Source organism: Neovison vison, chromosome 6 (assembly GCF_020171115.1).
Source record: "Neovison vison isolate M4711 chromosome 6, ASM_NN_V1, whole genome shotgun sequence".
NCBI lineage: Eukaryota > Metazoa > Chordata > Mammalia > Carnivora > Mustelidae > Neogale > Neogale vison.
This window is the reverse complement of record NC_058096.1, coordinates 202,603,028-202,627,251: the sequence shown is the minus strand read 5'-3', so window position 1 is coordinate 202,627,251 and position 24,224 is coordinate 202,603,028. Positions and strand designations below refer to the sequence as shown.

The 24,224-nt window shown below is 46.0% G+C and overlaps 1 protein-coding gene across 3 annotated transcripts in view; it reads right to left on the bottom strand.

Moving 5' to 3' along the window:
- Positions 1-19,001, bottom strand: part of SFMBT1 (Scm like with four mbt domains 1) — a 122,433-nt gene extending 103,432 nt beyond the window's left edge. For all 3 annotated transcript variants that reach the window (XM_044253393.1, XM_044253392.1, XM_044253396.1), the window contains exons 1-2: positions 18,833-19,001; positions 8,458-8,530 (exon numbers count right to left, since the gene is read on the bottom strand). The gene's annotated coding sequence lies outside the window, so the exon portion shown is untranslated. The remainder of the gene's footprint in view (positions 1-8,457; positions 8,531-18,832) is intronic.
- Positions 19,002-24,224: the final 5,223 nt, after the last annotated feature.

The following is a 24,224-nucleotide window of genomic DNA, read 5'->3' as shown; positions in this document are numbered from 1 at the left end:
TCCAGCCCCAACGTAATACTGGGCTTTGCTGACAGCTGCCACCAGTGTGCAGCCCTGACAATCTCCACTCGTCTGCCTCCCAGCTAATGGGGTCTATTCTACACAAGACCGGGAATGAGTTAGGAACCATCCACAAACAAAAGTGAGACTAGTTAAAACCGAAAAAGAAATACGATCAGCTTTGGTACATGAGCTCTATAGCAATTACTCTAGCACTTAGAAATGGACTTGGCTGTTCTGTTGTTGGGCTGTGTTGTTGGGGGGAAAGACTACCTCCAAAAAGGATGTCTGGAGAGATGATATATTTGCAATCCTTCAGAAAAAAGTTCTGCCCCCAAATGCAATTCACCACTTCTAAGAAAGCATGAAGATTAAAATTACTTAATGAGAAATTAACTTTCTGACCATTAACATTATAAATATCACCACATAAAATAGCAAATTGCCAAGGCACCTGGGTGGCTAAGTCAATTAAGCATCCTACTCTTGAACTCAGCTCAGGTCTTGATCAGAGTCAAGAGTTCAAGCCCCATGCTGGGCTCCACATTGGGCATGGAGCCTACTTTTAAAAAAAAAAAAAAAAAAGGCAAACTGTCAAGGTAGTATTTACTTCTCAAACAACAGCTTAGAAGTATGAATAGGAGAGTAGTGAGCTTTAAAAAAAGGGGACTGCATTTCTTCTACAACCTACCCTACCAAAGTTCTCCAGTAGGCTGACATAATAATGTCATAATAATAACCATAATAATGGTCTCTTTGCTACCATTCTACCAAAACTAGCCTATTTTAAAAATTAACAATAAAAAGTTTAAGGTTGGGGCGCCTGGATGGCTCAGTGGGTTAAGCCTCTGCCTTCGGCTCTGGTCATGATCCCCGGTCTTGGGATCGAGCCCTGCATCAGGCTGTCTGCTCAGCAGGGAGCCTGCTTCCTCCTCTCTCTGCCTGCCTCTCTGCCTACTTGTAATCTCTGTCTGTGAAAGAAATAAATAAATAAAATCTTTTTTAAAAAAAAGTTTAAGGTTAATCTGTATTGGAAACAAAAGATTCACAGAAACAGAGAACCATAAATCAAAACTGCAAATGACTCGCATGTAAGCCTTCAACATAACAAGCCCCCTCAGCAATTAAACAGCAAATATGGGAGCTCAACAGATAACGTGAACAGTCTGGGGCTCTCCTAGGATATACTCTAATCTTGCCAAGCTGCATGCTCATGGCCAGAGATAGAGCACTTTCCTTCCATCCCCGTGTCCTGACTATTACACACTGCAGCTCCAGGTGGATCCCCACCTGGGCCTAAGCTGCAGATGTTAACAGCCCAGGGATCATGAGAGCTAGCTCTTGTTTCCTCTACTGCTCTCAGAGAGAAGAGCTAGTAGAAACCCCACCAGCTTTAAACAGCTTTAGGAGGAAGGAGCACTAAAGGTAAAGGATTGGAAGGGGATGTGCAAAGGAGAAGTTCAGCGTATCTTCTTATTTTACAATAGACCTTTTCTCCATTAAAAAAATATTAACAATAATTTAGCTTATTAGAAAGTCTTACACTAACAACACAAGTATTCACCAATCACTCACTGCCTGAAGTCCAACAAAAATTCTTTCCTAAAACAATACCCTACAAGATAACCCTTCCCACACCCTTGTAGAAATATCTTCCACTGTAGGCATTCTGTACCTTTCTGACAGCACTTACACGGGAGTATTCTGTGGCATGTCTTACCACAGCACTAGAAGCTTCTCCAGGGCAGAGACCTCACTCTACTCTGCATTCCTCAAACTCCTGGCACCAGGGCTTCACTTCATGGCTATCTGGCGTTTGCTAAATGAATTTCTGTGGTATCAGATCATGATATCTCCAATTCATTACTGAAAAAAAAAAATACAACTTTCTAATGCAGCAATAACACTGCTGCCCCCAGGGAAGGGTACTGCTGCTTCCACAAGAGAAAGAAATTCAATGCCTACCATCTGTCTCAAGTCAGTCCCTCTGACTCGTCCTAGTGCGCAAACCAGCCAATCAGGAGCACCTTTCTCAACAAGAAGGAGTGGAAGAATCTGAGAGGTCATTAAAGCAGAGTCCCGTATAAATGCACCAGGCACTACCCACAGGCAATCCCTTACACTCCACATTCTTCAAGTGAAAACATGCCTTCAAGCCACTGCTTCTTCTACCCGCTCTTTCAACACTGGATGGTCCAACATGCCAGGCTGTCCTGTGGTCTTACCTGACTAACCCTGTCTGCTGATTTCTATACTTCCTCTCATACCCTTTCTTGAAAGCACCTTCTCAAACCTTAAAACTTGCTTTCTGACATAGTGACTGATACTGTATGACACCTTCTTTGCCACAAGCCCAAGAATACAAGTCACATGCTTTTGCCTGACTCCACTGGTCAAAATTACTCCCTAGAACACAAAATAAGCAGCAGAGAGAAGGGCCCAGCAGAGCACACACACTTGGCTCAGGCACAGCCAGCAGCACCCTCAGTGGCTCAGGGACCCTGCAGGAAAGAACATTGGTGCTCACAGATACTCGCGCACACCTGCCCACCACCGGCTTCGCATGCATGTCCTCTGAGCACACGACAAGGGTCACAGGGTAGGAACAGATGACCACAGAGAGAAAGAATATACTACCATCAACTGTCATGCATTTTAGAAGTGACAGTAGCACATAGAGGAGATACTGATGGGGACACAAATATATGCTCTGAGCAGTGTTCTGAAGTTCTTCTAATAAAAGGTAAGAACTAGGGGCACCTGGGTGGCTCAATCGGTTAAGCGACTGCCTTAGGCTCGGGTCATGATCCCAGAGTCCTGGGATTGGGCACCACATTGGGCTCCCTGTTCAATAGAGAGCCTGCTTCTCCCTCTCCTTCTGACTGTCACTCCGCCTACTTGTGCTCTCTCTCTCTCGAATAAATAAATAAAATCTTTGGGAAAAAAAAAAAAGGTAAGAACTCGGATTACTGAGATATATAGAACACTGTAGGGTTCAACTACAGAATGCATCACAATTCCAAATTCAGTTTCCTCAGAAATCACTGCACTGGACCCACAGCACCGTGTTTAAAATTCCTTACCAAGTAGCTCAAATAAAAATCAACTGGTAGGGCACCTGGGTGGCTCAGTGGGTTAAGCCGCTGCCTTCCGCTCAGGTCATGATCTCAGGGTCCAGGGATCGAGTCCCACATCGGGCTTTCTGCTCAGTAGGGAGCCCGCTTCCCTCTCTCTCTCTCTCTGCCTACTTGTGATCCCTCTGTCAAATAAATAAATAAATCTTAAAAAAAAAAAAACAACTGGTATTTTTTTTTAATTTAGCTATATATCTGCCAAACAAGCAAAAGAACACAAAAAAAAAAAATCCAGAAAGTGATATAACTTGTTAGTCAATCTATGATGCGACAATTTTCTCAAAACCAAAATACAAAACCAATTATCTACATTTGTAACAGGCAGGCTGCACTCAGGGCTGGGACTTCAAGACCGGTCCATGCCTCACTGGTGCAGGGGCGTCTGCAGACGCTGCCTGCAGGGGAAGGCGGAGAGTGGCCAGCAGGCAGAAGGCCTCTGTGTGACTCAATCTCCAAGTCCGCTGACTCTACTGCATCCACTTGCTTCTTCTCTGCATTTGGGGGACAGGAAGTGGTTGGAAAATGGTCTCTACAAATACACTAACTCAGAAAAAAACCTTAAGTATTACACAGCTCATCTTAATCCAAGCACATTCAGTTGTTATTCGGGATAATTTCCACAATACTGTTGTAGCATTAAAAGACTGGAAATAACCCAATATGTATACAAACAGGAAACCGACTGAATAAATTAAGCTGCACCCTGGGGGCGCCTGGCACATACCTACTAAGGTAGAACATGTGGCCCTTGATCTCAGGGTTGTGAGTTCAAGCCCCAGCCTACAAAAAAAAAAAAAGGAAAGAAAGAAAGAAAAGAAAAGAAAAAAAGGTACATCCATACAATAGACTCCTAGGTAATCATTAAAAGAATGAGGCCAAGCTTTGTGTACTTGGATATAGCTAAGGTATTCTATTAATTTTTTCTTTAGAATTATTTATTTATTTATTTGACAGAGAAATCACAAGCAGGTAAAGGGGGGGGGGCGGGGGCGGGAAGCAGGCTCCCTGCTGAGCAGAGAGCCCGATGCAGGCCTCGATCCCAGGATCCCAAGACCATGACCTGAGCCAAAGGCAGAGGCTTAACCCACTGAGCCACCCAGACTCCCAGGATCCCAAGACCATGACCTGAGCCAAAGGCAGAGGCTTAACCCACTGAGCCACCCAGACGCCCTATCTAAAGTATTTAAAATGAAGAGTACCATCAATTGTTTTTTTTAAGTCGGTGGGGAACTATATGTTTTTATACAAATAGAATTTTTCTGGGAAAAAAAAGAAACTAACAATAAGAGTGACCTACAGAAGGGACTGAGGGACTGGGGGTCTCAGTTAAGGAATACACTCTTTTGCACAATTCAAAAACATTTTACTATGTACACATCTCCCTATTTTCAAAAAAATCAGTAAGTATTTAAGTCTAGGATTATGACAAAATCAAAGCAGTGGAAGGAAAAGTGTTGCCTCTTAATAGCAATTTTACATTTCTTACCTATCTCTAAATTCTTTGTGGCAAATATTTGGAATTTATTTAAACAAAGGTAGATCTAGAGAGGTCCACTCTACCCTCCTCCTTCAAAACCACAAATGTTCAATTTCTAGACATAATGCTGAAAAAAAATTGCTCTTGCTTCCCCAACCAAGATGCATAAATCTCTTAAATGTTTCCCTTTGTTGTAACCAAAGTTTAAATGATTCAAATATATTAATAAATCCATAACTGAAGTTCAGTTACATTTCATGTTATTATTACGTTCCAATCACATTTTATGAGAAACAGTTTCATCTAAGATTGTCTTATTGCTAAACCAACAAAGAACTTTAGTATTACTGAAGAGTCCGAATTTCCTAAACTCACCCCAGCCAAAAGTTAATTCAATCATAAACTAGAGGGTTCCCCCCATAGCTTCAAAATTTCCAAAACTTCCCCATTTCCAAACAGGACTGGGGAGGGAGGTTGCAGGCAAAGCCCAAGTAAGCGTGTCCAACCTTCTTCCACCTCTGCGGATGCCTTCCCTGGTCTCAGGACCCCCAGAACACTGACTCAATGAACAGCGGGAGGACAGTGGATCCACTGGGTCTGATTCGGAAGCCCCGCCTGCGGCTCATGTACCAGTCACACAGGGAAAACCAAATGGCGAGCGCTGTTGCCCCACCCCACACGCACAGAGAACGGGGCTGCTGACAGCCGTCTCTGCACCCACCACCATGAGAAGTGAAGCAAATGCCTGGAGCTAATGCCCTTCACCTGGATTTTTACTAGCAGAAATGTGTTTCTTAAGGATGTATAAATGTGCAGGTGCCTTGGCAAAAATAATGACATAAGTTAATATGCTAATGAAAACGAAAGAAATGTTGCTAACCTAAAAGATTAACTAAAACAGACACTCCAAGCAGCAAAATATGACAAAATATTGACTCCTCATAAAAAAATTTCTGAACATCCAGAACTGAACTGTAATACTGTACAAAAATGTCCAGGCTTAAAAAAAAATTACTCCTTAGATCATTTACAAGTTGGTTGTTTATTCACACCCCCATGTAACATATATGTATTTGCCATGCTCTGTTCTCAGTACCAGGCGTACCATGCTGATTAAGACAGACCCAGTCTCTCCTCGTACCCTGTTGGTGGGAATGCTAACTTGTGCAGCCACTGTGGGAAGACAGCATGGAAGTTCCTCAAAATGTTAAAAATAAAACTACCCTCCAATCCAGCAATTGCCCTAGTGGGTATTTACCCCAAAAAATACAAAAACGTTAATTGAAACAGAAACACATAGGGCGCCTGGGTGGCTCATTGGTTAAACGTCTGCCTTGGGCTCAGGTCATGATCCCGGAATCCTGGGATGGACCCCACCTCGGGCTCCCTGCTCATCAGGGAGTCTGCTCCTCCCTCTCCCACTCTCCCTGCTTGTGCCTGCTCTTTCTCTCTCTGTCAAATAAACAAATATGATCTTTAAAAAAAATAATAAGAAAGAAAGAAAAGAAACAGATATATGCACCCCTATGTTACTGCAGCATTATTTACAAGAGCTAAATAATGCAAGCCAGCTCAAGTGTCCATCGACAGACGAATGGAGAAAGAATATGTGGTGTATATAAACAGTGGAATATTATTCAGCTGCAAAAAGAAGGAAATCTTGCCATTTGCAACATGGATAGAGCTAGAGAATATTATGCTAAGTTAAATAAGTCAGTCAGAGAAATTGACAAATTTCTTTTAATCCAAGTAGAGAGTATTTGGAATTTTTTCTACATCTCTGAAAACTTTGATGAAAGCCTGTATTGGTTGGGGAGCATAAAAATGACTATTTTTATGTCATTTTTATGACATAAAAAGACAAATACTGTATGATTTCACTCAAATGAGGAATTTAAGAAACAAGCAAAGGTAAAAAGAGAGAGAGGTAAACCATGAAACAGACTCTTAACTCAAGAGAACAAACTGACGGTAACCAGAGGGGAGGTGGGAGGCGGAGCGAAATGGTTGAAACAAACAGGTGATGGGCATCAAGGAGGACATGCGTGATGAGCACCAGGTGTTGTATGGACGTGCTGAATCATTCTATTGTACAACTGAAACTAATATAACACTGTTAACTACACTGGAATTAAGATTAAAACTTTAATTAAAAAAAAAAAAGACCCAGTTCCTGTCTTCATGAAGTTTATAAGAGTAAACACAAGAACAAGGCATCAGGGCATTGTCCAGTTCTGTCACAAGGAACAATAAGGAAAAACATCCTCAGAGTAGATTTTCATATTCTCTAGAGTACGGCTTCAAAGCATATATTATAAATTGAAATTTTTTAATTTAAATTTTAAAATGAGCTGAAATAAGGTAATTTCATATAGCGGTAAGTGCCACAAAGAAAACCAAACACTAACGAGAACGTAGCTCCTGGAGTGGAGGTAAGGATGTTGAAGGAAGGTTTCATCCCTGAGCCGAACCCCTTCTGGTGAAAAGGAACAAACAGTAACAAGCGTGGTGTGCTCGGAGGGACAGGGAACCCACGAGGCTGTGCTGTGGGAAAGTGGTGGGAAAGTGGCAGAGAGGACGGGGACAAACCACAAAGGGCATTATAGGCCACAAAAGGAGTTTGGATTTTATTCTAATGACTGTGGAAAGTCACTGGCAGCCTCGAAGCCTGGGAGTGACAAGACGGAATCTGATTAAACATAATAGCTTCTTGTTTAGAACACAATCCATCTTCAAGGAGAAAGAACATTACAAACCGCCGTGTGGCAATATCGCTTCTGTGCCCTCATCAGCCAGAGCTGCTCCGCTCTCCACTCTCCGCTAGGTTGTGTGCAAGGTACTGTACACAGGGTCTCTGACCTTGAGCTCACAGCCTGGTGGAGATGAGAAACACGGGACAAATGATTATAGCTGTGATATTTATAAGAGTGGAGCACGTACAATGCCAGCGAGCACCCAGGGCAAAGGGTAATAGGGCCTGGAGGAGTCCAGGAAGGAAGACCTCACACAAGACCGGAATCAGAGTCCTGTAGAGGGCAAGCAGGGATTTCCTCAGCGCACTCCCCTCTGGGCAACACCCAAGCCACTAGTGGGACACAAGAAAATGTAGGTGCTACAAAGACTCCTTCTTTTAAAGTATATTACGTAGGATTTTTATGGTGGAACGGAGGAAAAAAGTTAACACATAAAACTTGCAACTGCAATTTCACAGGTATTGGTTAAATACAATTTTATTAAGAACTTCAAAAGCACAAACTTCTAGTTTTAAAATTAAGTCCTAGAGATTAACATACAGCACGGCAACTATAGGTAGTAACACTGTACCACGTATTTGCTAAGAGAATAAAAGAGTTCTTATCACAAGAGAAAAAAGGCTTTTGTTAACTGTGTATGGTAACGGATGTTAACCAGACTTACCGCGGAGGCCGTCCCCCAATATATACAAATACTGAACCATTGTGCTGTACACCTGAAACCAATACAATGCTGTATGTCAACTGTAGCCCAACTTTAAAATTAATAATCTTTCAAAAAGAACTTTATCTGTGTGTGTGTCTATGTATGTGTGTGTGTGTGTGTGTGTCTGTCTGTCCGTCTGTTACCCATCGTGAGCTGGGGTTAAAGACTTTTTTGAATACCAACTTTCTTGCAGTCATTTTTATGCTCCCCAACCAATACAGGCTTTCATCAAAATTTTCAGAGATGGAGAAAAAACTCCAAATACTCTCTACTTGGATTAAAGAAATGATTAACAATGCACTGAAAGCTTTCTCTGTGTCTGCACACGGGCATGTACACGTACTTCCGGAGCTACCTGGAAGTGTCAGAGACATGACGACCCCTCACCTCTACACTCTTCAGCTGCTGTCCCCCCGTAGAAAGGGCATTCTCCTACGTAATCACAACACCATTAGTACACCTAAAAAAAAGAGAAAAAAGAAAAAATATCAACAACTCTTTGATATCATCTATCATCAGGTTCACAGTTTCAAAATTTTTTAAATACAAGGAAAGGGTTTTATTGAGAAACTTATTGAAGAATTGTATTTTCATAAACTGATTAGATTTACTATTATTTATATTTCACTATTTTTTATTTCTTTTTTTTTAAGCTTTTTTTAAATTTCTTTATTTGACAGACAGAGATCACAAGTAGGCAGAGAGGCAGACAGAGAGAGGAGGAAGCAGGCTCCCTGCCGAGCAGAGAGCCCGATGCGGGACTCGATCCCAGGACCCCGGGATCATGACCTGAGCCGAAGGCAGAAGCTTTAACCGCAGAGCCACCCAGGTGCCCCACTATTTTTCATTTCTAAATGTAATAATACTTTTAAGTTAAAAGTCTAATTTTTAGGGGCGCCTGCGTGGCTCAGTTGCTTAAGCATCTGTCTTCAGCTCAGGTCATGATCTCGGGAGTCCGGGGCTGGAGCCCGCATGGTTGTGGTCTTGCTCCCTGCTCAGCAAGGACTCTGCTTCTCCCCCTCCCTTTGCCCCTCCATCCGTGTGCACTTTCTCTCAAATAAATAAATAAAATCTTCTTTTTTAAAAAGATCAATTTTTAAAAGTCAATTTGTTAAATATTACAAGAATGATTATAGTAATCAAACATGGCAAAAAAGTGTGAACGTGGTCCATGCAGACTGACATTTTGGAAGTGCTGTGTTACTGGAAGGACACTCTAGACAAAGGGACCTCCCGGGAAAAGGATGCATGAAGAGCAGGGTGTCAGCGAGAGAGAGGGAGGTGAGTGGGACGGTTACTGAAGGGAAGCTCTTTGACGGCTCTGCCTGCTTTCCTGAGGAGTCTGGACTTCACCCTACTGGCAGTGGAAGTTTTACATTATACAATCACGTTTGTTGACAAAGTTCTTCTGGCCACAGTCTGTCAGATGGACTGGAGAGCAGGGAAGATTGTGGCGGGGGCGGGGGGACATTTGGAGTCAAGAGAACAGGCTTATACTTTTCACTGCAAATATTTTAGTTACATTATGGGTTAAATAAACCTGCTATACTGGTGAAGGGACAAAACAAAAACATAAAATTAAACGAAGCTTATCTTGAATGTTCATGTTACTGAAATGCAGCTTTAAAGACAGAAAGGTACAGTCAGGAGAGACTAAATTTTGAAAGGAGCCCTTGGGTACTTGTGAAGTTTTCAGCATTTAATGGAGCTGGCTCTTTTTAATACCCAGTTTCACTTTCCAAAGTGGCTTTCCTTTTCCTTGGCAAGATTCATCACTGGCACTAATTTTGTATTTATCAGTCACAATTAAAACTTTCCAAAGGAAAACCAATGGGAAAGAGGTGGGGTGCAAAACAGATAAAGTGATTTTCAAATACACAGAGTGCCCTCAGGACAGTACTGGCAGTAACTGCAGGAGCTCCACGCACAGAGTCCAGGGGCCAGATGCCAAACCTGCCTCGAGGAGGAGGAGGTGGAGGGCAGCACTGGGAGGCTGGCTAAGGGCAGGACCGGACACTGGCCCTTCACTCCCTTCCTCTCCCGGACACCTCTACTCGTGTTTACGTTACACACTGCGCTTCCTAGAAAGATTCATTTGAACAAAATGTTCCTTAGCTTTAAAAATGTCTCAAAGCAAAGGAGTCAGATTTGCATGAATATTCCTAAGTCGGAGGCTGGTAATTCAAGAAGACTCTGCGTTCCACAAGAGAGCTGCCAGCGGTGGGGGACACAAAACAAACACCATCACTGAAGAGGAACATCAAGAAAGAGACCTGGGAAGACAGGCCTGCTAAAGGAGCAGCAGCTTCAGGGTAGAATGAGGGGCTATGGGTTGTCAGGGACCGGTGTCTTTTGAGGGCCCAGTGAGGCAACCAAACTGGAGATCCAGACAGCAACAGACATGTGGATATAAAGCTTAGCAGAAAGGGTTAGGAAGGCACAAGGGCTAGGGGAAGGTGAACACGGATGAATCCACAAGACAGATGTAAACAGAGAAACAAGAGAAGGTCTGAAAAAGTCACGGAAGGCAAAAAGAAAAGGCTCTTCCTCAAGACAGGACCCCAGGGGCCACGCACGCACAGGGCCACTTCAAGAGGGGACCCTAAATGCGAGATAGCCTGTGTCCAAGATCAGAGAGAGCACAGGCCAGACAGCTTGGGGGTGGTAGTCTACGAAGCAGAGGTTGCAGAAGGACAACAGGGCAAGGTTAAGGGTACTGGCTAGGAAGCGAGTGAAAGACTGGACAATGGGTCCAGGTCTGAAGGGGCTGGAACTCTGAGAGAAAAAGGAAATCACAATGAGGTCCAAGATAAGACAGGGGAATACAGAAGCCCCTCGAGGAAGCTACAGAAGAACAGCACACCAAAACTTAAGATTTCACTAGTAGAGATGTTCTGGAAAAAGCTCCTTTCAGACAAGTTAACAGGAAGCCAAAATCAGAGTAAAGGATTGGGACAATGTCTTCAGAACCCTGTAATGCCTTAAGGAGGCAGCAGGAGTCACGCAATCCTCTCCTCCAGCACTCACTGCAGAGAAGGGACACCCACCCCAGCAGGGAAGGCCAGAGCCAGGCCTACCCAGCCCCTTGTCATGCCTCCACAGGCAACAGGGTCTGGCAAAAGTCATTGAAAGCGGCTCTCAGTTCACCCAGGAGCCTCTATCTCCCCATAAGGAAAACAGGGCCCCGATAACATCTAGGAGATCTAAGTTTGTTTTCCAATTTGTGTAAAATGTTACTTGTATTAAAAATAATAATAACTATGCATATTTTAAATGCAAATATAACTCATGCTTGAGAGCTGGGAAATTAGCTTTAAAAAAGAAACAAAATGGAGGCGGCTGCTGGGTCAGTTGGAAGAGCTTGTGTCGCCTGGTCTCAGGGCTGTGAGTTCAAACCCCACACTGGGCAGGGAGCTTACTTACAAATTACGTCTCATCTAACAGTTTACTTACACACCCCAATGCTTATTTTAAAAATTAACAAACTGACTCATATATAAACTGGTCTCTTCACAATATTTAACTGACAATTCAGGAGCATGACACACACTAGGGAGAGAATGGAGTAAAAGGTGCTCATTAGTGTGCTAGGGAGAGTATCAATCACCAAAGAAATGGACACATTCAGAAAAACCTTCCTAATTCTAAGCAGCAACTAACCACTCTGATTTCCTTAAGAATTGAGAAGTTAAGGCACCAAAAAACAAAAACAAAAACAAAACCCAGGCTTCACAACATTATCAATTTTTCAAGGGTTTCAAGAAAAATAGTCAAAAGCAGCCTCGTCAAGAAGATAGTGACGGGGGCGCCTGGGTGGCTCAGTGGGTTAAGCTGCTGCCTTCGGCTCAGGTCATGATCTCAGAGTCCTGGGATCGAGTCCCGCATCGGGCTCTCTACTCAGCAGGGAGCCTGCTTCCCTCTCTCTCTCTCTGCCTGCCTCTCTGCCTACTTGTGATTTCTCTCTGTCAAATAAATAAATAAAATCTTTAAAAAAAAAAAAAGAAAATAGTGATGGGGTGGGAATCCAGAGGTACCCCCAAAGGACCCGCCCTCCCCGAGTAACGGACAGCATTCGGGAGAGTCACCCCATGCGTACTCCATGAACACAGGCCAGGTACTACAAAATAAGAATAGTGAAAAGAAAAATAGTGAAAGAAAAATAATGAAAGAAAAAACGTCCACATCTTTGGCCATTCTGGGACTACTGACTGCTCCACTCGTAATCCTCAGCTCTGTCAGACCTGCCTTCCCGGTCTTGAGACTGGCTATCTGAATGACACAAATGCAAAGTGAAAGCAATGCAATAAACTTAAAATCTGAAGCATTAATTATGTAAAATCATTATTATGTAGGTTATTGAGCCTCTTTAAACCTTCACTAGTTTTCCACGAAACTAGAAGTGAGATGTTCAATATGGCAAAACCTCAACTCACCGGGACAGCTGGCGAATGAGTCACCGCCGACTCACGCCGCTCAGAGCGGAAGGCTTGTTGACGATCTGAGCACAAACTTTCTGGGCTCCCTGTTCTGGGGAGACGCTCCGACCCGGACCAACACGATGAACAGCTGTGATTACCCGGGAAGATGTAGTCCCAGGACACACAAGTCTCTCCGTCCCCACCCAGGTGAGACTCCAGACTGCAGCGACCCTGCTCTCCTGCTCCCGTCCCCCACCCTGCTGGCCCACGCCGCTTCCATCTCTCTGACGTCCCCACAGCCAAGTGTGCCAGGACTGCGTCTAAGGAAGAGCCACCTGGTTCTCACAGCTCTGCGGGCAGCCTCCAGACTCTTCCAAGGGAGAGAAAAGAGCCCTCCTGCACAGGGTTCTGGGACCTCTATTTCACCTGCTGCCAAAAATCTTTTTAAAAACTTATTTCTTCACAAGGCAATTCTGATGCACATGCTACGGTACAGACGAGCCCTGAGGACATTATGGTGAAACAGCCACTCACCAGAACCCAGATACACAGGACTCCACGACCCTGAGGCAGCCAGAGTTGTCCGTCATAACACGGGAAGTACAATGCTGTCTGCCAGGGGCTGGCAGGCAGAAGGAAAGGGGGGGGGGGGTTACTGTCCATGGCCTTGGAATTTCAGTTTGGGAAGATGAAAACACTCTAGAAATGGAAAGCAGTGGCAACTGAACAACACTGTGAATGTAGTTAATGCTGCTGAGTTGTACATTTTTAAAATGGGACATTTTGGGATGCCTGGGTGGCTCAGTCGGTTAAGCATCTGCCTTCAGCTCAGGTCATGATCCCGGGCTCCTAAGATCAAGCCCTGCATCACTGGGCTCCCTGCTCAGTGGGGAGCCTGCTTCTCCCCCTCTCCCCTGCTTGTATTCTACCTCTAACTATCTCTCTTTCTCTATCAAATAAAATTTTTTTTAAAATAAATAAAATAGGGACGCCTGGGTGGCGCAGTTGGTTAAACGACTGCCTCTGGCTCAGGGCGTGATCCTGGAGTCCCCGGATCGAGTCCCACATCAGGCTCCCAGCTCCATGGGGAGTCTGCTTCTCCCTCTGACCTTCTCCTCGCTCATGCTCTCTCTCACTGTCTCTCTCTCTCAAATAAATAAAATAAAATCTTAAAAATAAATAAATAAATAAATAAATAAAATGTGAAATTTTATGTTACATATAATTCCTCACTGTTCACTATGTTCTAGACAGGTGACATGCTAAGTGATTCTGTGTTGTCACCATCTCATTCCAAGAATGTTATTTATTTTGACACAAGTAAAAATGAGCTAAAATGGTATCTTAAAATTATGATCCCAAATTACTATGTATTATTTTCAACATGGAGAAAGTATGATTTACAAAAAAATGACCCATAAGAAAGAACACTAGCAAAAACTCTGAGACCAGAAAGCACTCTAATCTGGGGAGCAAATTAACGTGAAAAGAATGAAAAACTACCAGCAACTCACAGGAAGTCTTACCACCAAGCAGATATTACACAGCAGCCCCTCAAATTTTTTTTTTTTTAACCATTCAGGGTAAAAATAATTAATAGTTTGGGATTCAAATCAAAATACTTGTTGGTTAACACTAAATTGAATGTCAGCAGGAAAAACTTGAGGTATTTTAATAACAGCTCAATTTCTCCGCCCATCTCTTGTTGTCATTCCAAATACGTGACTGTCCTGCACTTGCTACTGCAACAAACTCCCTTCCCTCGCTCATCGAAGACCTTCTCCAAACGTCCTCCCCGACCAAACACGTAATCTCAACTGCCTTATCCACCCCAAATCAATCAGTGTAGCAAGTAACCCATCTCTAAATTAAGGAGAAATGTCAAAACAGAACCTGCAGGCAGCACTGGACACTATGAGAAATGCCGCCTTGTAGCCTCTCCCTGCACAGCCAAATGCTTGACTCTGAAGTTACCAACTATGAAACCGCAAAGTTTGAAACATATTATCTTGTAGCACAACATACAGGCTACATCTTTTGTTTTTTAATTATGTCCTTGAGTGGTCATCAAAAGATTAAGAGAGCTGAATAAAGTTAAAAACATCCTCTTGGATAAGAGACTAGAAATTAATCAGATACAAATCTTCAGGTGCCTCTGAGTTAAAGGCAAAGGTTTACATTCAAACTTGTTAAAACTTCTGCAGTGAAATCATAGTTTTTCTACTACTAACTTGTCTTTGTTCTTATCCCCTCTCCCACTTTTGTAAAATTTAAATATGAACTTGCAAGAACCTGACCACATCCTTTTTATTTTAAATCATTTTCCAGTGGGGCTAGTACCACTTGAAGAAACTGTCATATCAAAATCATGCTCCCTAAAGCCTAATGGTTCAAAATCTCCCCCAGTAACCAAAATCCCTAGAGACTTTTATCCAATTTAACAACTATGCATAACGAGAAATATTTTTTTCAATTACAAAACATCCCAGTTAGATAATAAATACTATCTACTAAAAGAAAACAACCCTGCAATTACAAAGTTATAGGAAATCATAAGATAGAAAATCTTTAATATAAAAATTTTGACATTCAATGGGGCGCCTGGGTGGCTCAGTGGGTTAAGCCGCTGCCTTCGGCTCAGGTCATGATCTCAGGGTCCTGGGATCAAGCCCCGCATCAGGCTCTCTGCTCAGCGGGGAGCCTGCTTCCTCCTCTCTCTCTCTCTCTCTCTCTCTCTCGCTCTGCTTGCCTCTCTGCCTACTTGTGATCTCTCTCTGTCAAATAAAATAAAATCTTAAAAAAAAATTTTTTTTTGACATTCAAAATACCTGCCTACACAATGGTCTGCTTTCTGGATTGTATTCATTTATTTAATATGAACATAACATGAAGTTTTAATGGAAAGGTCAATGAAGTTTAGACAGTCACCTGTTCTATAGACTTCAGAGTCAAATGATGTCTGCATCCACACCCTCATTCTGTAGCTAAGCCCAGTCTAGTTACCATCATGAAAGCAAAAATACCCTACAGAACCAGCAAGGTTATGGACAGGAAAATGAATTTTAAAGAGAAAAATCAAAATTTTCAAAGAAACAAATATCAAAAGAGATAATGCCCTTTTATATGCATTTTGTTTCTCATGTTGCATCTTTAGTTGCATCTCTCAAAATTTAATAAATTTTAAGTGAAATATCTGACAATGCAAAAGTTAAGGAATCTAAAAAGATGTGCGCGCGTGCACACACACACACAAAACCAGTGCATCAATTTTAACTAACTGATGGATTACTATCTTAGCTAATGGTGCTGTGAATCTTGGGAGTAGAATAACCAAATCCAGCTTAGCTGTTGGCTAATCAACTGACTGGCTTAATCAAAGAAAACAGAATTATTCAGCAGAAACCATTTCACAAAAGAAAATCTTTGAACTTTGCGGACTATGCCCCCATAAATCCCTACCACAGGCCTTAACACTGTTCCCAACTCTGCATCACACAGGTGTCCTTGCAGTAAAAAACACAGGCCATTGCGAAGAATTACCAAGAATTCAATGACAACTTCTAACTCCTCCCCTTCAGGAGCAGAAACAAGAAAACATATAGGACTACATTAAAAGGTATTTGGGAAGAATAAGCAAATTGTTGGAAGTACTTGCTTCAGTGGAGAATATAAAAAAACCAGCTTCCTAGAGGGCCAATATAAAAAGGTATCCTAACCATGTTGAAATTTAAAAAAAAAAAAAAACTAACCACACCTGGCATAATTTTTAGTTACTTTTTGTTTTTGCTTTCACCACTAGAGTTTTAATGACTTGATAAACCAGGCAAATATTCTGCATATATAAATCAAGTTAATTGCTGTCACTTAAAAGGTTGTTAAAGCTTTATGCCCACATTCTTTAATTCACTGAACTTTAAAAAATCAATTTTCATTCAATTTTCTCAGCAAATTCTAGGCTTTAAGAAACTGATTCATCTACTAACACCTTAAACACTGACTTGTTGGGAAAGTTCATGATCCAGCCTCCAAACCTGCTGTCTGGAAGTACACCAGTATTCCAAAAATGGGAAGTAACACATCGGTACTGGGTCTGTGACCACAAGGATGCCCAAGAACCATGGATCCAAATCTGCAAAGCCTTGCCTCAGCTGACAAGTAGCCTTCTGGCTAAGAAGCTCACAATTCCAGGTAGTTAAAAGTGTAAAAACTGTTATAAAAGCATTTAGAGTCATGGCAAAAATGACCATAACTCCAGGTTTACACACCTGTTGTCCTTCAGCTTAATATTGCCCCTCACCCTTAAAAGGGCCCTGTCATGTAAAAAAAAAATTCACCAGTGGTGCCAGAAGTGGTCACCTTGGGGAGGGAAGAGGTGCCTGCTGAATGAGAGCAATGTAAAGGGAGCCCTTTGGGAGGCTGAAACTGCCGTGCATCCTGATCTGAGTGTGGTTATTAGGACATACAGGTCATGTAAGTTCTTCCTGTAAATTAGACCTCAATTAAAAACACATACATAATTTTTAAAACACATTGAAATACATTTGTAAATGTCTTTGTTCAAACAAGAGACACAAAATAACACTAGATGTAGCAACTAAGATTTTTTTTTCCAAATGTATTTTAATTAAGATGTATATTTATTGTGAGCGCTTTTATGTAGAACCTGTCAAAATACAGACTGTGATTTTTTTAATCTCTCATTTTAAAAAGTTGCCAAATTGACATCTGAAAGCATGCAGAAAGATGAGCTATTCATTCTCTGATTTTGCAAATAAGGAAAACTAAATCTTCAGGGTAAGAACCATACGGAGATAAGGCAGCCAGTCAATGACAACCGTAGCACTGTCCTAAGCTTGAGCCACTCCCGTTTCCACCGGGCCGTTACTTTTGTGACCTTATAAACAAATATGAACTCTGGATCTACCCATGGCGGAGGAGGATTCAACACGCTCCTCAAAATACCAGGCCAACAGGCCCCAAAGTGCACTCACAAAGACACACTCATCTTCCCCCTTTCTAGACAGTTGGCAAATGATCAATTACATTTTCAGGCACGTATTTTTCCTGCGATGCAATCAAGTGTGACATCTTTAAAATGTGGTTCAGGAGGAAAAGGTATATGCAGGGATTGGCAAAATCTATCTTCTTTCCTTTCAAATCTCTTTGATGGTTACTTGGTTCTCAAAACTATGTCACTAAGTAGGACTCAGGAAAACATCGCTAGGGGCCATTCACCAGCAAGGCTTTGGGTGACCAACTCGCGGGGAATCACCCCCACTAAATAGAAATCTTGCCTCTGCCCGGGGTGTCCCACCCAACTCTCCGCACAGAACAAGACTTGCAGGTGACCTGTGCCTTGCGGCTCAGTTTCCGATCCCAGTGAACAGCTGACATCTCGCTTAAAACTTAACATACATCCTTTCCGCGGGAATTTATTTCTGTTCTCACAAGGCGTTTCTGCTCCCCACCAGAGCAGGCCTTGCTTCACAGGACTCTCTGCTCGCCTCTCCACCGTCTCGTCTTCACGGTTTAAAACGAGACTTGAACAGAAATCGAAACGGTCGCGGCCCTCCCGAGCGCGAGTCGGGGCCCCGAGCGAGCGGGTCCGGCCGGGGTCGGCCGGCGGGTGCCGGGCGAGCCCACTACCCGCTCGCGCGCGGCTCCGGGGAGGCCCGGCGCACTCCACCACGCTGGCCCGAAGCAACCGGTTGCGGCGGCCGCTAGACGCTCTGCAACAGCGCAGCGGCCACCTCGGCCCCCCGAAGTTCCGACCGCCGCGCAGGCAGCGCGCCCCCCGACCCCCGCTGCGGGTTCGCGCCCCGGCCCCGGAGCGAGCCCGGGGGGCGGGTCCGCGGGGGCTCGGCGGGCGGGAGCGCGGGACGCGCCGGGAGGGGCGCGCGGCGGGCCCAGCGCGCCGGGGAACTTGGGCGCCCGCCGGTACCGCCGCCCGGCCACTTTCCTTTCACGCCCCCGGGGCGGCCGCGCACTGCGCCGCCCGCCCGGGGCCGCGGGCCGCCGCAGCCGCCGCTTGCCGCCGCGGCGAGGCGCCCAGGCGCGCTCCTGCAGCCCGCCCGGCCAGCGCGCGGGGCCGCGGGGGCGCGCGAGGGCGCGCGCGGGCGCCGCGCTGCACCCCCCCCCGCCCCGCCCCCGCCCCCAACGTGCCGCCGCCGCCCGTTGGCGCCTCAGCCCGCGCGCCCGCCGCCCGCCGGCTCCCGGCGGTTTTTCGTTGGCAAAGTTGCGCGGCCCCCTCGAGGGGGGCGCCGCGCGGTCCCCCGCCCCAGCGCCGCCGCCGCCCCTTCAGGCCGCCGCGCGGGAAGGCCCAGCTGGCGGCCCCGCTTTTTTACCTGCCGGGAGTTTTCGCGCGCGCCCTCGCTCGATCGCTGGCTTTTCCCCTTCTCGCGCTCGTTTTCTTTCTTTCTTTCCTTCTTTTCGCTTCCCCGCGCGGGCGCTTTTTCCGCTCGCGCCACCCGCGCTCGCCCGCTCGCGCCCTCCTTCCTGCTGGGCTCGGCGGAGCGGGGCGGCCGGCAGCTCTCCCCGCCCCCCTCCACCCGCGCTCCGGCGGAGGCGGCGGCGGCGGCGGCGCTCCGCGCTCCGACTCATTCCAATATGGCACGGGTGCAGGGCGCATGCGCCCGCGCCCCCCCCATCCGCGCTCCTCCCGGCAGCCCGCGCCCCTCGCGCCGCGCGCGTGGCGCCCCCGGGCCGGGAGCCCCCGGGCCGGGCCTCCCCGAGCGGGCCCGCAAGTCTTCCAGACCCGCTGGGGCCGCGCGGAATGCGAGGTGTTCGGGCAGTGAGGGGTCGGGGAGGGGGTGCTCGGCGCCGCCAGCCACCCCCGCCCCTCGTGCCCCGAGCCACAACTTGCCGCGGACATCCCCGAGGCCGCGGCGCAGGGCAAGCGGCGGCGCCTCCGGCCCCCGACGGCAAGGCGGCCGGGTGCGGGCGGGTCCCGAGAGGGAAACGCGCTCCAGGGACCCAACGCCCGCCCTGTCCCTTACCCGACCCACGAGGGAAGGGCTCTCGCGCCTCACCTCGGGGTGTGCACAGAGCCGCACGGAACCCACTGGCGTCCACGGGTCGGTCCCGGGGCTGGGGCGAAGCGCGCCGCTGTCGTCCGCACGTGACCGCCTCGGGCAAGATGGCATGAGCGGAGGAACGGACCGAGCGGCTGCTGAGCCCAGATGGGCGCGTGTTGCAGCCAGAGAGGGCTGCGTCCACCCGCCTGGCCCACGTCGGGGATCTGATGCGTCCTTCGAGACCTGGAAGGGCACCCAAGTTCCCGGTGTCTGCGAAGTCAGCCTCGGGCCCCCAGGCGCACTGGGTGTCTTCAGGCCACCGCAGGAGGCGCCCTGTAAATCCGAGTTTTCCTGCCGCTCGGGGCCCTAGCGAGGGGGCATAAGACGGCTGCCGAATTCGGGCAGGAGAACCGGGGTCCCGGAGCCGGAACGGAAGTTCAAAGGTGGCTGCAAGGATTCCTTGCAACCCTAGGTGCCCAACAGCGGTTACGTTCTCCCAGCTCGCCCCTTCCCTTGCGAGTGCAGATGCCGGTGGGACACCCTCCTCCTCCCCTCTTGCTATGGGAAGTTGCCTCCGGAAGGGAGTCCTCCAGCAGCCGAGACCCAGGAGTGCCCCGACTCCCCGGCCCAGGGAGGAGGTCTCCGACTGGGCGCTGATGACTCTTTCCTTTAAGGAAGGAGAGGCCCCACCGCAAGAACGAGAGGTGCCAAACGCGCTGAGAAATACCCCACTTTACGGACAAACTTGCCCAAAGTCACGCTGCTGGCTGAATTTGAAATTTTTTTTAACCATCACTTAAAAGACAACATGACAACTAGAGCAAGAAAAATGTACAAAGTATCCATAATACTAGGGAACCCATAAAACCTTCCACCTATATACATGTCTTTACAAAGTTGCAACCAGCCACGCATTTTTCTCTTGTGTTTGCTACTATCACTTCACATTTTCTTCTCTTCACATGATTCATTCTGAAGGTGTGCAGGGATCCTCCTACATTTACTCAAGTCTCCCAATGTGGTATATTTGGGTTCTTTACCACTGTTTGCTAATATGTCCTTTAATTCTGCACTCGGGACAAATTCCTGGCAGTTGCCAGGTGGAAGGCAGGGAAGTCTTGCTTCACAGTGCCACAGGACCTTCCCCGAGCACCACCCGGCTCACTCTGCTGCCTCCCACCGATGAGTGTAAGGAGCATAATAGACATCACTAAGCAGTGGGCACCATCTCTTCTGTCCCCTCCTACTTTACTAGTATGTCAGTAGTTCAAGGTTACTTTAGTCTTCCTTAGATGACTTTAAAAATGAATGTTTTTTCATCATTTATTGTCTGGTTGTTCATATCCATTCATCTGCTGGGGACTTAAAAGTTCCTCCAACGTCAAATAAGCATTTTTTAGATTATCAATATTATTCCTGTGTCATCGATGAGGTAAATATTTCCCAGTCTGTTTTTCTTTTTTTTTTTTTGTTTTACTTTAATGTTCAATCTGTCATTCTAGTCCTTTGTGATTTTATTGCTTGTATGTTGACAAAATGAGCTTTCTTCCACCCATCTGATGGTCTGTTTTCCGCTAATTTTCTAAAATTTCATTTTATATTTAATTCTTTAATGATTATCCATCCCAAGTTTATTTTCCTGTGTGGAATAAAATATGGGCTTAACCCACCCCCAGCACCAATCAGTTTTTATTGCTTGTGCATCATCATTTATTAAATAAATTTTCCCTACCCTTTGTTTAGTAAAATCTATTTTTACAGTAGGCTTTTGATTCAGGTCAATCTGTTTCTTCATTTCTTTTCACAGACCTCACTTTGAGCAGATACTATATGGATCTAAATATTGGTTCTTTAGCATAGGTTATAACATCTAACAGGGCTGTCCTCCCATTCACAGAGTTTTCTGTTATTCAAGATACCACTTGGTAAACACACCGGCTTCTGTGTCCATACACATCCTAGTTAACCTAGAAGAATTAAGAATTCCTAGAAGATAGAACCATCCAGCCCCATGACCCTGGCAAATTACTTATCCCATCAAGGTCTAGGGGATATATAAAATGAGGATAAAAGTAACACCTGCCTGACAAGCTATGTTAGACACATAGTAAATGCTCAAGAAATGTCAGTTGTTGTTACTGATATTTTTAGTTCTAAAGCAAAACTGAGGTTTTTGCATGAAGTTGCATTAAACCTATGAATTAATTTAAATAGAATATCCCATAATATGTCATTTTCCCAACTGGGACATGTACTATCTTTCAATTTATTTGAATATTTTAAAACTCAGAAATCAGGTTCCTTGTTGATTCCAGCCTCTACTTCATGACACCTGAGGAAGAGGAAGATCTGAAGAAATCTTTACAGTGGAGGAAGATTTAAAACTTACCATTTGAGAGTCAGCCTTGTGCTTGGCGGGTGTAGGTGTGGGTGTGGGCGCACACGCATGAAATCTCCTTTCACCCTTGCACCATCCCTCAGGATAGATCGTGCTGTTCCCTGTAGACAAAGAGCAAACTGGAAACTTCCAGGTCACTTAGTGAGAGGCAGAGCTAGGCCACAAACCAGGTATGCCGGTTCCTGCTGCTTGGAAATGCAGGTGGGAGTCCTGCACAGAAGAGCACGAAGAAAACGGACTTCTGGTCATGGCACCCCCCCCTGCTCCAAAGCCTCCCAGGGCTTTGCCACTGCTATGTCCAAAAGACCTACTTTGGCCTATGAGACAGGCCCTGCCCACCCTCCTCGCTTACCAGTAACCGCTCATCTGCCTTGCTTGCCGAAGTTCAGCTATGTCTGTCTCCTTTCCACCCCATAAGTATGTCCAGGTCCTTTCCATCACAGGGCCCTTGCACACATTGTTCCCAATGCCTGGAACACTCTTCCTCTCACCTCCCCCACCCACATTCACACAGCTGGTACCTTCACATTGTTCTGGTATCTGTTTAGCAAGGTAAGCTCAGAGAAGACATCCCTACTTATCCCACATAAACAGGTTCTCTCTCTCTTTCTCTCAACCTCCTTCCCTCCCTTCCTCCTTCCTAATTGTTTCTTCACAATTCCTTTTTTTTTTCCTTTAAAGATTTTTATTTATTTATTTGACAAAGCAAGAGATCACAAGTAGGCAGGGGAGCGGGGGGGAAGCAGGCTTCCTGCTGAGCAGAGAACCCGATGCAGGGCTCCATCCCAGGACCCTGAGATCATGACCTGAGCCGAAGGCAGAGGCTTAACCAACCAGAGCCCCTCAGGGGTCCCTTCACAATTCCTTTTTATAATTTAATCTGTATTTGTCATTTGTTTGAGTTCTATCACCTCGTCTAATCCCACAGAAAGATATCAGTTCCCCTGAGGGCAGTTCCCCTGCAGGCAGTGGGTGGATGAGAAGGGGTCCACTGGTCAACTGGTGGCATCTAAGACCAGAGGTTGGCACACCGTGAGAGCCTGGGCCATTCTCAATGCTGTCTCTATTTCCTACTGGCTCTGTTGGGTAGAGGTTTTACCCCCCGTCCTCAGTGACCACGGGGTGAGTGTTCAACCACCCCATATGAATGCCCTATCCCTCGAACCCTTGTCTGCTACTCCCAGGCAGACTTGTTCTCTCCCATGCTGTATCCGCCCAGGACCTTGTTCTGGATGAGAACGTGAGAGCCAGGCCTGGACCCTAGGCACCAGTAGAGCCCTCGGCCAGGGCTAGGGGCTGTTTTCAACTCCAGAAAAACATAATTCCAGAGAATGCCAGGCCCTGCTGTCAGCCATCAGTAGTCCTCCTACCGCCACTGGGCAGGCAGCGCCCTTTACCCAGCCCAAGGGAGACAAGTCCCATAATGACTCCCCGTGGCGAATTACCCAAGTGATCAAGTGATTACCACCATCAAGTCACTGCTCACGTCACAGAAGCCTGGTCCACTTGCTGGTCCTGCTGCTTGGGGGGCACAGGCCACTGACATGTGTTTCCCCCCCTCAGCACCCGCCCTGCTCCACCTCCTCGGTCTCAGCTCCTGCAAATGCCCCCCACCCGGCATCCCTCTCTCCTATCCTGTTTTGGAATGGAAAAGGCTTCCGTCAAGTCCAGATTTAATCATCACTTCTTTATAGAACCTTCTTTATGGGAGTCTTCACCTCTCTGGGCCTTAGTTCCCTCATCTCCGTAAAATGGGCATGAAGCCACCTGTCTCCCTGGGGCCCAAGAATCCAAGGACATAATGTTTGTAAATATTCTTTGCAAACTGTAAACAACAGAGATATGAGAAATAATTGGTCCAGTCCCAAAGCCACTCCTCCAGGAGACCTGTCACGATCTCTCCATTCCTTTCTCTGTCTACCTAAGCCACTTAGCTTGTTTTCCCCCAGCTGCCTGTCTCGAGAAAGGCACAGGCCCAGACCCCATTTTCCAACCTTGAGTACTACAAGCCCAGAGCCATGCCCCATTCATTCTCAGGGTCCCTCTCTGCCACGACACCCCTCTTTTCTCAATTGATGGAGGAAAAATAAATGAACGGACACAATGTTCTCAATTTTATATTACCCGGCCATGTATTTTTGCACCTTCAACTTCTTAATCTGTTAATAAGAGCTCACAGGTCCTGAACAGGTGACAAGGACACTCAGCAGTGCAAGGGCAACAGGGCTGGGGTTCCTCTTTGGGGCAGGAATGTGTTCTGAAATCAGACATGGTGATGGTGCACAACTTTACGATAAACTAAAAAAGACAAAATTGAACATTTTA